Genomic DNA, 12,639 nt, shown 5'->3' with positions numbered 1-12,639 from the left:
GTCAGAAGCCTCTTTAAGACCTGATTTTATGGTACTCCCCCTCGAAGCATCGAGTGTGGAAAAGTAATTTGCTTCATGCTCAGCACAGGGATTTTCATATGAAATGGATGCTCCACTATATATAGGTATGTCATAACGCTTGTATGACATGTTGGCGTTACACATCCCACTTGACATGTCCTATCAATGTGGGCTGAGTAATTTCAGGTTGTATTTAAATAAAAGTGACTATATTTTTCCTGGAAGCACAAGTCAGTTAAAAATATCCTGTGGTTACTGCTTTGAAAATGCCTTAAAACCAGCTTACTCCTGTCACGAAGTCAGGGCGATGTGACAGTCACATACAAACACTCAGCTGCAGAGCCAGCTTGTCAATGGGAGCAGACCTTGCCATAAGGAAAGGTGGGATTCCTTTTCCCAGCCACCACAGCCACCACATTGACCCCACGAGCTGCCCCTGCTTCTTCCTGGGCTGCTGGCAAGACATGCTCAGTGTTAACCAGAGACTACACACAGGACAGATTCTGCCTTTGGACTTCATATATTTATATATTTATAAAGTCTTACTCTCACAGACAATGAATGTACAGCCCATAAATTGTATTTCCTGTCACAGAACTGCTTCACAGCACACAGAGCCATGATAACTCAGGAAAAGTGGAACGTGTTCCTGTTATGCTCACAGTCACAGGCACAGAATGGGGTTTGGTTACTCCTAAGTGTGTTATAAATACAGTCAGCTGCAAGATCCAGACCCAGACCTGCTCTGTGGGCTGTGTGGATTCCCTTGAGCTCAGAGTAGGAAAGAGGGGCCAGCAGCAAGTCTGAATGCTGCTTTTCCCTGGAGGCTGAATGCTTTTGTGTCCACAGATGCAACTGTGCTCCCACCTGCACGTAAACAAGAGCCTGACACCTCTTGGATGTGGATTCGAGCTCTCCTCAGACACTCCTGCTCAGGCTGAGGGTGTGAGTCCAGCTCCACAAAAAAGAAACCTCAAACTGCCAAAAGCAAATGTCAGGGGGCTGCAAGCTGTTTTTTGGGGAGGCGCTGGATGAAGTACCGAGGCCAAGGTGCGAGGGGTGATGCACTGCTGAGTGGTCACCGGCGTTTGGCTGCATCCCCTGGTGGGCTGGTGTCCCTTGCAGAGATCAAGGAGAGGGATAAACGCCCCATCCATGCAGAGGGATGTGAGGGTAGAGGAGGGAAAGAAGCACTCTTGTGCCCTGAGGATCAGAGATGACCCACAGCTGGGTGTGCCAGGGCAGACCTGCACCCTGCTTTGCCTCACAGAGAGAAAACAGAACAGCAAAGCAGCAGCTACATAAAAACCATGTCTGAGCTTTTCCATCCGTCAGGGAGCTCAGGTGAGGTGAGGCCCTCAGCTGGACAGAACTCTCTTCAAACTGATCCCATTAGGAAATGCAGATCGTTCATTTTGTCCCTCTGTACGAGGGGAAAGAGCAGAGCTCAGGGCATGTCCTTCCAGTGCTGAGCTGGAGATCACATCAACATCCTGCCAGGCTCTGAAACCTCGTCACGGCTCCGTGCAAGCAGGCATTTCACAGTGCAATTCACTTTGACATGCATATATTTGTTTGGTACAGATATATACACACATGCATGTATGTCTATGTATACACAGGCTTATTAAGGGGAAATGAAAATATGCCATGTCAGCTTCTCGCACAAACACGTGTTAATTCACACGTGAAAGTCTCCTGGCTGTTCAAGCAGAGCCAGGGCGGTAACTGAGCAGCCCACCCCAAACAAAGGACGTCTAGCAGCTGTTAAAAAAAATCACAGGAGTGGTCAAAGCCCCTCATGTCTTTTTATTTACACACACACACATCTGCAATCTGCACTGGACCGGTTGCTTTTGACTGATTGATTTCACTGCTTTGAGACACCACACATATGGAATTATTCAGGAGGCTGCTGTGTGTAATGCTATGCTGGAATAATTGTGCCATTTAGCTTTATTCCCCATGCTTACAAAACCTTAGAGGAAGTTACAATACTCCTAACATTTGTATGTGCATGCTGGCATGTTTGGTTTGTGCATCTGAATGACAGGGTAAAAATGAATGTGATGCTATACCAAAGACAGATCCTATACACAGAAGTCAGGAGAATTCAGATTTAATGCTCTTGCAGCATTGTTCATATTCTAAAGGTATAGGTTTCCTTAGGATCCACATTTGATATCCTCATTTGGATTCAGCACCACTTTGCTTGCAGAGTAAAGGACTTGCTGTAAATAACAGTAGCAAGGGCTACATCCTGTCCAGCTTGTCTGTCAAAGAGTTAAGGAAAAAAACAGTGATGGTTTAACAGACAGTGATGCAAAATTCAGCTTATTTATAGAAGAACAGGAAGAGGAAAATACACACAGACCACCTCTCCTGTGGCGAGTTAGGATGAGGTTCTGCACAGTTAAAGCTGAACCAAGAGGAAGGAAAAGGGTGTTTGCTCTTGCTATAGATTTTGTGTGGTGAATGAGGATGATGTCAGGCTATTTTTTTGGCATGTGCGTTGAGGGAAGACATATCTCTCACACCTCCCTTGGAATTGTTTGGGTTCCCCAATTTGTTTGCTCTTTCTGAGTGGCTCTTTGGGGCACAGGGAAAAGTGTCTGACCCCCAGCCTTCATTATGGAGGGAGAAAAACTGTAACTACATGGACACCTCAAAAAATAGCGTCCTGAATTTGTCAGAAAGGCCAGCAGACAAGAGGAGAGGAAAGGCTGCCCATGACAAATTCACTGGCATTTTCAGCACCCAGCATTCATTGTCACTGCTGCATTTGACTCTGAAAGGCCTGCCCACCACCCCACCTCTAAAACCAGCCCAAAGCAAAATGCTGGGGTATTTTTAGTTGTACAATAAAGAGGGAATATCTGTGAGGTCTCTTAGGAGATGTAAATGGCTACGGTTCCTTCAGCAGCCATGCCAAGCGAGGATGTGCCAAAATGTTCAAGTTTTAACTGTCTATCACCACTTGGGTTCTGGATTCTTTTGCTCATCCAGAATTCGCCCAGTCGTTCTGAAAGGTGGCACGTGTCTGTGGTAGAAAGGAATTCATAAAGGGCCAAGGAAGGTCCCTTCTGCCACCAGGACATTGGCCCTTCGTGCCAGTTCAGCTGCATCTGCGTTGGGAACCAGAGGAAAACCATTACATGGTAAAAAGTGCATTCCTCATCAAAACCTCATTACCAGAACAGAAGCCAAAGCACTCCACAACCATGAGCCTCCTCACAGCTGATGGGTTCTCCCGCTGCCATCTGATGAAGTACAGGAAAAGGAATTATCCCTTTTTTTCCTGCTCCTATTTTGAAAGGATTTGATTAACATTTAAATAGCAAGTTTAGTAATTGCCCTGTGTTGTATATCATGCACATCTGCAGCCACCTCCTATGCAAGCCTGGTGACTCTTCAACCTTTTGCCTTTCTTTTTATGGATCTCCTGGTAGCTTCCTTACCTCATTAGGCTTTTGAATTCTGAAATAAAAACTTGATGCCTGACTTCTCTGTCCCACGTTTGTTTTTAAAGCCCCTTTTGAGGGCATTAAATCAAGATCAGAGCCAGTAACATTCTGGTTTAGGAGCACAGAGTGACTATTTAAGGTGTTTGGGACCTCCATATGATCGTTTATCACAACATGATCCCAGTTCAAATGTTTAATTATGGCATATTTTCAAATCCCTTTCCAGAAGCTCTATAAATACCTCAGCAACATCTAAAGACCAATTTAGCTGCCAACACCTAAAACTATCTTTTTTCACACAGCCTGGCCTGTGCTTTCTCTGCTGCTAAAGGAGATTCTGTTTACATCTGTGTTCTGGGAGCTCGTAAATGTTGTGTCCTTTCTCTGGCTCATGTTTGCTGGCTGCCAGGGGTTGAATATCTTGTTTTGCAGACGTGGCTGCATGGTTTTGCTCTTCCAGAAGGGCAAACAAAGGTCCTCCAAGGCAGATGAAGGTGTCAATAGAAGGCTTCCCACACCCAAACTATGATCTCCACATATGCTTGGACTTACTTGTTTTCGGTGTTCAGAGCGTGGGAAAGCAACTTAAAAATAGACATTTAACACACTGGCTGAGTGATATTCAGAAGATTCTGTGCTAGACGGGGGCAGAGCCCTGTATATTGAAAAATAGTAAATTCATTGAAAAATGTGGCCTTAGTTTTTCTGGAATCATCAGTGTCTTGAGAACTGCCTGTGCTGGTACATTTGTTTGGGAAAAATACATTTATTTGGGGAAAAGATTCCTAAAATTGCCTGAAGGTTGGGAGAGGGGAGTCAACTGCTCAAGCAGAAAAGGAACTAAATTTACCCACATCCCATAGAGTCCTTGCAGCCCTGAAATGGTTCAAAAAGGGGGACATTTCTTATTGCAGATTTTAGTGCCCTAGCTTTTCTTTTTGCTTGTTTTTCTTTCACAAGGCCAGAATTCAGCATTTTGTTCAAGCTGAAGGCCTTATTTTGTGCAGAAAATAATGACTTTTTGAGGGGGTTGATTTTTTTCCCCCCTCATGGAAGAAATGAATTTGAAATCTTTGATAACTTAGTTCACTTCAGAGGGATTTTGAGCTGATTTGCTTTGTTTGGCTGATGTACTGAAAGATCACTTTTATTTTCTCAGCCCTAAGCAGCATCCAGCCAGCTCTTCTGAAATGCTCTTTATCTAATTTTGTTATTTGTGATAAAATCCCAGAATAGTTTGGGTTGGAAGGGACCTTAAAGCTCATCCAGTCCTACCCCTGCCATGGGCAGGGACACCTTCCACTGTCCCAGGCTGCTCCAAGCCCTGTCCAACCTGGCCTTGGACACTTCCAGGGACCCAGGGGCAGCCCCAGCTGCTCTGGGCACCCTGTGCCAGGGCCTCACCACCCTCCCAGGGAAGGATTCTTCCCAATATCCATCCCTGCCCTCTGGCAGTGGGAAGCCATTCCCCTCTTGTCCTGTCACTATAATTATAAATCTTTAAAATGTTTTTGCAACCCCAGGGTAAAATCGAGTAGTGGGAGGCCCACCTGGCAATCCATGGCCTGGGAAGGGCCCTGCAGTACCAAAAGGTGATACAGGGCACAGCTCAACTCAGCTGGAATCAGATTTTGGCAAGAGTCCCAAAGTGCTGCAAAACCTATAGGCACTTGCCCAACCCCTACTGGAAAAAAAGAAAAAAAGAAAGAAACCCACATTTTTTAAAGAATATTTTTTTTTAAATCCCTCCTACTGCTAGGCAAATGTCAAGCTGCTCTGCTTAAAACTTTAGTTTTCTGCTTCAGACTAAGGGGATGATACCAAAGCCTTACACCCACATTACACCAAAACACTTCAAGGTAGATTTCAGAGCTCAGTGTGTGGGCAGGTCCCACAGACATCACGTTGCTTTATTTTGTGATTTTCAAGACTCCTTCACACACCTTTCTGAGAGTCCAAAGCCAAGTTTCCTCCTGGCTAGGTGACTTGGCAGGTGTGACACCTCCTCTTGGGCCTGCTCCTGGTCTGTTCCTTCTTTCTAGGAACTTGCTTTGATTTTTTCTGATCAAGCACATTGCACCTGGCAGGTGGAACAAATCAGCCCACGGATTTTAGAAAACGAGGGAGATGTTTGTGTTGAACTGCAGAATAAAGAGAAAAAATAACCCTTGCTAGAAAGCCAAAATATGAATGTGTTGGAGTCAAGGATGACACCATCTCCTGGCCCTATTTCCACTGGATCTGTTCCAAGACCACCCACTTTCAGTTCTTGGTCCACATGATTGGCCAGCACCCAGCAGAATTGCTTTAAATCTCTGGGCCCTTTTTTCTCCCCCCAAACCTCCACCTGACAAATAGTTTTTAAATTCCCATCAATAACTCTGCAGTTAACCATAACAGTGAAGGCAGGTTCCCTTTCCCCCATGCATTTGAGGACCTGGAAAGAGCCCAGGTGATAATTCAAGCATTGTCCCTTCCGGTGGTCCAGGGCGACCTGGAAATGAGGCTCCCAGTTTTGCTGCTTCCCCAAAATTCCACCTGATAAGCAGCAATTTTCCAAAAGACTCCACCTTGATATGTGTGTTGCAAAACCTGTTTGGGGGATAAAATCCTAAAAGAGACTGCAGCAAAGGCAAAGGGATATATTAGCATCTCATTAGCATATTGCGGTGACTTTGGTATGTACAGCTGCCTGATTGCAATTAAAAGTCATTTCTATTTCTGCTTAAGCACATTCAATGTATGATCACATAGATACAATCAAGATTCCAAACCCTGTGGTGACTTTGAAACGACTCGAAGTTATTTCACTACTCCAGAGTTCACAAAACTTGAGACCTGTGAAGATAACCTGATCCCTGGAACTGCAAACACACACCTAAAATACTGTCTAGAAGTCTTATTGCTGGTTTGGTATTATTTAATATAACTCTGCATTCAGAACACACATGACTTTGTAGGATTAAGCCTCCTGAAGCTGCTGACTGAAGAGGGCATTTCTCATCCTCCTCTTGTCAGCTATTTGATGAAGGCTCTCCTTCAGCTTTGTAGCATTTTAACCAAAACTGACCACTTTCTTGGAGTCTTCCTTGTGGGCAGGCAGAGCCGAACACAAAAAGGGTCCTTGGGAAAAAATGATGAGCAATATTAACTCTTTTGGCATTAAGAGCTCTTTTAGTCTTAAAAAAAAGAACAAAATCAAATGGATTCTGAGGTGCCTTTTGGAAAAACAGTGCCCTTCTACACACTTCTCTAGAACTGGGACAGGAGAAATTTCCTGGTGCTTGTATTCTACCTGAAGTCAAGTTTCTGCAGAGAAAAGAACAATGGGAATGATAGATAGATAGATAGATAGATAGATAGATAGATAGATAAAACAGCTGGCATATGGACCTTCAAGTGCAGGAAATTAATGCCAACTCGGAACACTGTTCCTCTCCAATTTCCTCTGTTAATGCACATGAACTGGTTAGAGTGCACAATTAGAAGGAGGCTGCCTGTTTTCAATTAGGTCAGAGGAGAGGACCTGCCTCTTTCCTAAATGAATTGCAGATAAAGCTTCCCAGGAGTGGGCCTCCTTCTCCCCGGGCCAGCATAAATCAGGGAATGCAGCAGCAGCCTGCAGCATTACCCCAGGGAAAGCAGGGTCCAGCCTGCCCAAGGGGCTCATCCTGCCCTGGAAAGGCTTCGTGGCTTGGTCAGGACAGTTTTGTCCTCCTTTTCCCCACCATTCCTTGTTTGTAATGATGAACACATCTGGGTTTCATTCCCTGCCTTCAGTCTGATAGGGGCTGGGGGGAGGTGGTCTCTCTTTCAAATTCCTTGTCAAGAAGATGGAGGTGCTGGAGCAATCTGAAGGGGAAGGGTGAGTTATTTTTGTTGACAGGATTTCAACAAGTAACAGTTCTGGCTAATTACACTGTAATTGATTTGGCATGTTAACACAGACTTCCAGGGAATCTCGTTCCTTTCTTGTCCTTTACAAAGGGATTTCGAACTCCAGGCTGGTTTGCTTTAAAAACAGAAACACAGCAAATAAAATCGAGCAATTGAAGTAATTTGCTAAAGTCCCTCAGGCCCAGGGAATAACAGTTACTGCTGGAAAACCAGAGACTTCCACGGGAGGAGCACTCAGGGGAGCTTTAGGAAAGCAGATGACCAGGGGAACTGGGCACTCAGCATTAGCTGAGCTCTAGCAGTCACCAGAGAGATTTTTCTGTCCTTTTAATGTTCTAAAACCTTTGGTTCACAATGATATTTTCCTTGATGATGTTTAATAAGAGAGAAAATAACTCTGCATTCTTATGGGAAACAAGCCACACCATTTCAAATCCACATTAAGGGGAATTAAAGTGCAGCCTCACCCCTTCTCTTCCCCCACACGCTTCAGAACTGAGCCAACTGCTGCTTCAAACTAATGCTGGGAAAAAGATTTCCTTCTATCCAAAATGCTCTAAAATTGTCCAGTCCTTGTTCTGCAGCATCTGGCATTGGTCACTTCTTGGAGTCAGGCTACAAAGGATGAATTGGAATCTAAAGGAACGGGATCAAAAGCTCTGCCTGTATGAGGACATATTAACATTTTTTCCTACAAACCATGATCTTTACAGTGCAGTAAAAGTCCCATCTGAGGACCTCTAGGTGCTCAGCCTGAACAAGCTGCAGGGACAGGAACACTGGGAATGCAGCACTATTCATCCAGTCACAAAACAGCTAAGTCACCTCAAATACCTAAGGCCAGGATTATGCTTTCCTCTGATAATTAATGTATTCTGTGAGATTTAAAAATAGGACATCCAAAAGCTGATTTACAGCATCCCTTACAGAGAACTATGATTTTACATGTGATACAATGTGCTGATTTGCCTTTTTCCTTAACTGGCTCCAGTGGCACCCTCTCCCAAACACTCCCACTTCATTTGTGGGGAACCTGTGCCCACGCTCACCCTGAAGTGCAGAAGAAGCTGCAGCTCAGAGCCCTTTGCAGACCATTTACTACTGCAAGGCCACGACTTATTGAGCTGACCTGACCCAACACTGTGATAAAGGGATGGATCACACTCCATGGGCTGCTCCACCTTTCAGTACTGAGCAGTCAGTATTAAATCTCACACAAGCAGAGACTCTGGAAATGATGGATGTAAGGGAAAGAATAGCTGCTTGGGAGGTTTATGTGAATTCATGGCTACACGGGGCTCGTGCCTGAGCTCGTGCTCACGGCCTGAGCACCCCTGCTAAGACTCTCTGAAAAAGCATTCAAACTGTGTTTGAAGGGCCTCAAAGGCACATGAGCCTTGAGGATCCTCTGCACAGGGCTGGATTCATGATCTTTGATTTTTCCCTGGAAAAAACAGTCACTAGACATGTCCCTCCAAATCCTGTGGCGTTGTTATTGCAGTGGGGTGTGTGGTGCAGTTTGATGTATTCATCCACTGATAGCGATGGAAAAACCTCCATTCAAGGAAATGGGCTTGGAGCCAGGCCCACAGTGAGGCCTTGTCTGGAGCTGTTACTGTGGTGGTGGATTCTATAACAACTGTATCATAAAACACTTTACAAAAGAGTCATGAACTCTGGAAAAGAGTAAGGCTTATATATTCTGTTTAAACAGAGGAAGTGGCTCAGTGACTTGGCAGCCAAGCACGACCCCCAGTTAGGGGTAACTGAAGCCAACATCAGAGAAACTATAAAAGCAGATAGTTAATATCAAGGCTCACATCTTTTCAGTCTGTTACTGATTCTTATGAGTATTTCTGAGCTGGATCTAGAGCTGGATGAGAGGAAAATGAAAGTGCTGTGTGATGAGGGTGACAGCCCCCTGCATGCAGACAGCCTGGGCACAGGTTTGTGCAGGCTGCCAGGTCACTGCTTGAAACTGCTTTTTCATGGAAATCGATACCCGAATTCTTCTTGATGTAAGTGGGGCCAGATTTTCCCATTTTTGTCTAATAAAATGTCAGGGGGTGAAGTGGCAATCACAGAAAGAAAGAATGCAAATATAAATAGAATGGAGAAAGATTAGTAGCTGACAAATACTCCTTCCTTGTCTCATGGAAGATTTGGAAATAAAAAAACCCCCCACATTTCCTTACATTCTGCAAAGAATAAATTAATCCCCAGGTTTCTGTTTTGGGATGATAAATAAACGTCTGAATAAAAGGAGAGAGAGGAAATGAGAGGCAGGAACATATAACTTTTCACTCAGAAGGGTCTGAATTTTGGCTGGGACAAGGCAACAGCATAAAATAATTTTCTTGTATTCTTGAGCCAAGGTTTGATGGAATGGAGGCTTTAGTGACAACACTGCCTTAAATAAATGCCTCTCCTGGCCTCTAATTCCCACTCCCGCGCAGCAGCACACTGTGTCTGTGGAGCCATGCTGTACACAGGCCCAAACAACCGATCAAGTTTAGAAAAAAAGCTCTGCAGGAGTGTTGGGAAGACGGCGATGCCATCAGATTTGGCACGGGCGTGGACCCAGTGACAGCAGCATGCTTGACCTGTCTTTGCATGTTCCCTGGATTCGCCAGGAGAGGCAGTCCTCCTTCTCCCCATCCTCCTGACCACAGAGGCAGGGTGGGCTTCCGTGGTATGATGAGGGCAGCAGGTTTGGGACATTGCCCTGCACGAGCTGTAATCAAGCTCAGGACTGCCTGGCATGCAGTTCTTTATCCTCCTTTTCCCGCGTCTATTAACCCTTCCTTCTCCTGTGCTGTGCTTTCTTCCTCCCCCATTTCTCCACCCAGCCCTGATTACTTTTTCTTCACATGGCCCAGCTTTGCGAGCTCTGCACCAAAGCTGGTGTTTGTGACACTGGTCCCGGGGCAATATCGTCCTTACCTGGTGCTCCTGGATGTGGTAACCTGGGCATCGTTGCCCTTGCAGGGTCCTATTCCCCGAGGGATTCTCTCCAGTTGTCTGTGACTTCTGGCCACTGCTCACTTAGCACCTCCTTAACCACCTGCAGAATCCAGCCCTTATCTGTGACTTCCCTCACCTTATCTGTCCTTATCTCTCTGGGCCAGCAGTTTCCCACGTCCTGTTCAGTCACTTTAACTCCAGGCCAGGGCTCAGCCAGTGGCCTTGTCCGCTGCCCACAGCTCCGAAAATAGAGGAAGGAAGAGGAAGGTGGTGAGATAACACTTCTCAGTCACTCACTATCAGCCTGGGAGACTGCCCCGAGCCGTCCCCACAAACACTGGGCAGAACAACCACCTGCAGAGTGGTTTTGCAGGAAAAGTTTTGGTGGTTTAGTGACTGCAGGATGAACTTGGATCAGTAATGACCAACTGCTGAGAAAGAGGCACCCACTGGTGAGAGGTGAAGGCAGGAACACCATGAGTTAAGACGAACAAAAATAATCATTTCACACTGCTGTGATTGTCATAGTGTTGGCTGGTCTGCTCTGTCTAGATTTAGGGACTGTTCTCCAAGAAGGATGTGAAGTGGAGACTATTTCAAAGAGAACTGGGTCTCAAAAACAAGACCTGTGGGGAAACATGGAATGGAATGGAATGGAATGGAATGGAATGGAAGTGTTCAGGCTAAAGGAAGGAAAAATGAAGGAAAAGATGCCAGTAATCTTCAAATGCATAAAAGGTGGCTGCACAGAGGAAAGAATAAACTGCTCTTTCATGTGCTCAGGGCACAGAGGAAGAATTAATGGCCTCAAGGGAAAGTCTAGGTTAATTGTGAGGGAAGTTTCCTAATGAGCTTTGGACAAACTCTGGACCAGCTTGCCTTGGAAAACCATGGAAGCTGCAGCAGGGAAAGTTTTTGAGAACGAGTTGGAGTAACATCTGTCAGGGGGGTTAAGCCCAGCTGATCTTGCGTTAAGCTGTGAGATTGATCTGTTGAGGACCCTTCCAGCCCTGTACTCAGTGAGCCCACAGAATTTCCCACAGCAAGAGCGGAATTTGCTCCTTATTTCCTTAGCCCTTCTGATCTGAGCCCTCAGCAACAATCAGAGGAGGAGTAACTGATGGTGGAACTGGGGATCTGTGACAGAAACCTGTCTGTTTGCAAATGACAGACAAAGCTCTGTGTCACTGAACCCAGCAGAAATCCTACAGCAAAAGCCAATTTCTTTGCTTACAGTTTTCAGGCCCCTTCCAGCCAGCTCTCAGATCAAAAATATCCCCATAGGAGATTCTGGTGTACCCCCAGTACTAAATCAAGCTGTATCTGGTGGGTTTTTTACTGCCTTCCCTTTGAATTCTTTCCATCTTTCTGCTCTTCTCCTTTTAGAGACACCAAGCCTTCCCCTTCCTTTCTTCCCTTTGCATCCCATCATCCATCCCTTTGCATCCATGTTTTTATTTTGGGAGGGGATGCCTGGTAACATGTAGGTATTTCTTTCAATAATTGGAAGCAAAAGGGTACTTGAACATGCACATTCAGAAAGATTTAATTCAAATCAAACCAATATTATGAATGATTAAAACCTCCCCACAAGCTGTAAAATATGCAACATATGCAGGCAACAAAAATGACTTAGTGTTAGTCACGGTTGTGAATGATGCTTTAGGTGGAAAATTGTGAAGAGGAGCTTAAAATAAGTGAGTGAAATGAAAAACAGGTGAATGAAAAATAAGATATTTATTCTTATACTGTCAGGTACCTGAGTTTGCACAGAGTCCAGAAATGACGCAGATGAACTCTGCTTAGACTGGGAAAAAAACCCACAAAAATCAGCTACAAAGCAGCTAATGTTCATGGCAGATGCTCTGTTTGTTTAACAAGTACTTTCAGGCTTTTTTTGCCTGGAGAGCAGGGTCTCTTTTTTCATGTTAATATGGATGGTTCTTTTTAAAACACCAAGTAAAGCAGCAAAGAATAAAACATATTTATTCTAAATGGAAAGGCAATTACCTCAGTGATGTTCCCCTGGGCATAAAAATCTATGTGCACTGCTCAGTGGAGTTCTAGTAACCACTTTTGAGAGTCATCTGCATGTAGAATTGAGTTGGTTTTAATTGCTTGTTGAATTACCTGCGTTTTAGCCCCCAGCCCTTCCAGCTGTAAATTGGTTCCAAGGCGAAGTGGGAAATGCTGAGAAGTTGTGGGTTTCGAAATAAGCCTGTAAAGTGCTTTCCCTTATGTATAAGGAACTTCCAATTTGAATTGGTGTTCTCCCATCAGAAAAAAAAAAAAA

General features: G+C 44.9%; 1 long non-coding RNA gene across 1 annotated transcript; it reads right to left on the bottom strand.

Annotated features, from left to right (window-relative positions):
- Positions 1 to 1,810: 1,810 nt before the first annotated feature.
- On the bottom strand, positions 1,811 to 12,632 carry LOC121669328. The gene is made up of 2 exons (XR_006017720.1): positions 5,429 to 12,632; positions 1,811 to 2,294 (listed from the first exon to the last, which is right to left on the bottom strand). It is a non-coding gene; the product is annotated as an uncharacterized LOC121669328 (long non-coding RNA).
- Between the last annotated feature and the right edge of the window lie 7 nt (positions 12,633 to 12,639).

This window comes from Corvus kubaryi, unplaced genomic scaffold (genome assembly GCF_017639235.1).
Source record: "Corvus kubaryi isolate FWS band 111438036 unplaced genomic scaffold, C.kubaryi_AGA036_p1.0 37391, whole genome shotgun sequence".
NCBI classification, from domain to species: domain Eukaryota; kingdom Metazoa; phylum Chordata; class Aves; order Passeriformes; family Corvidae; genus Corvus; species Corvus kubaryi.
Note: the sequence above shows the minus strand (reverse complement) of the source record. Positions and strands in the feature narration are given on the sequence as shown.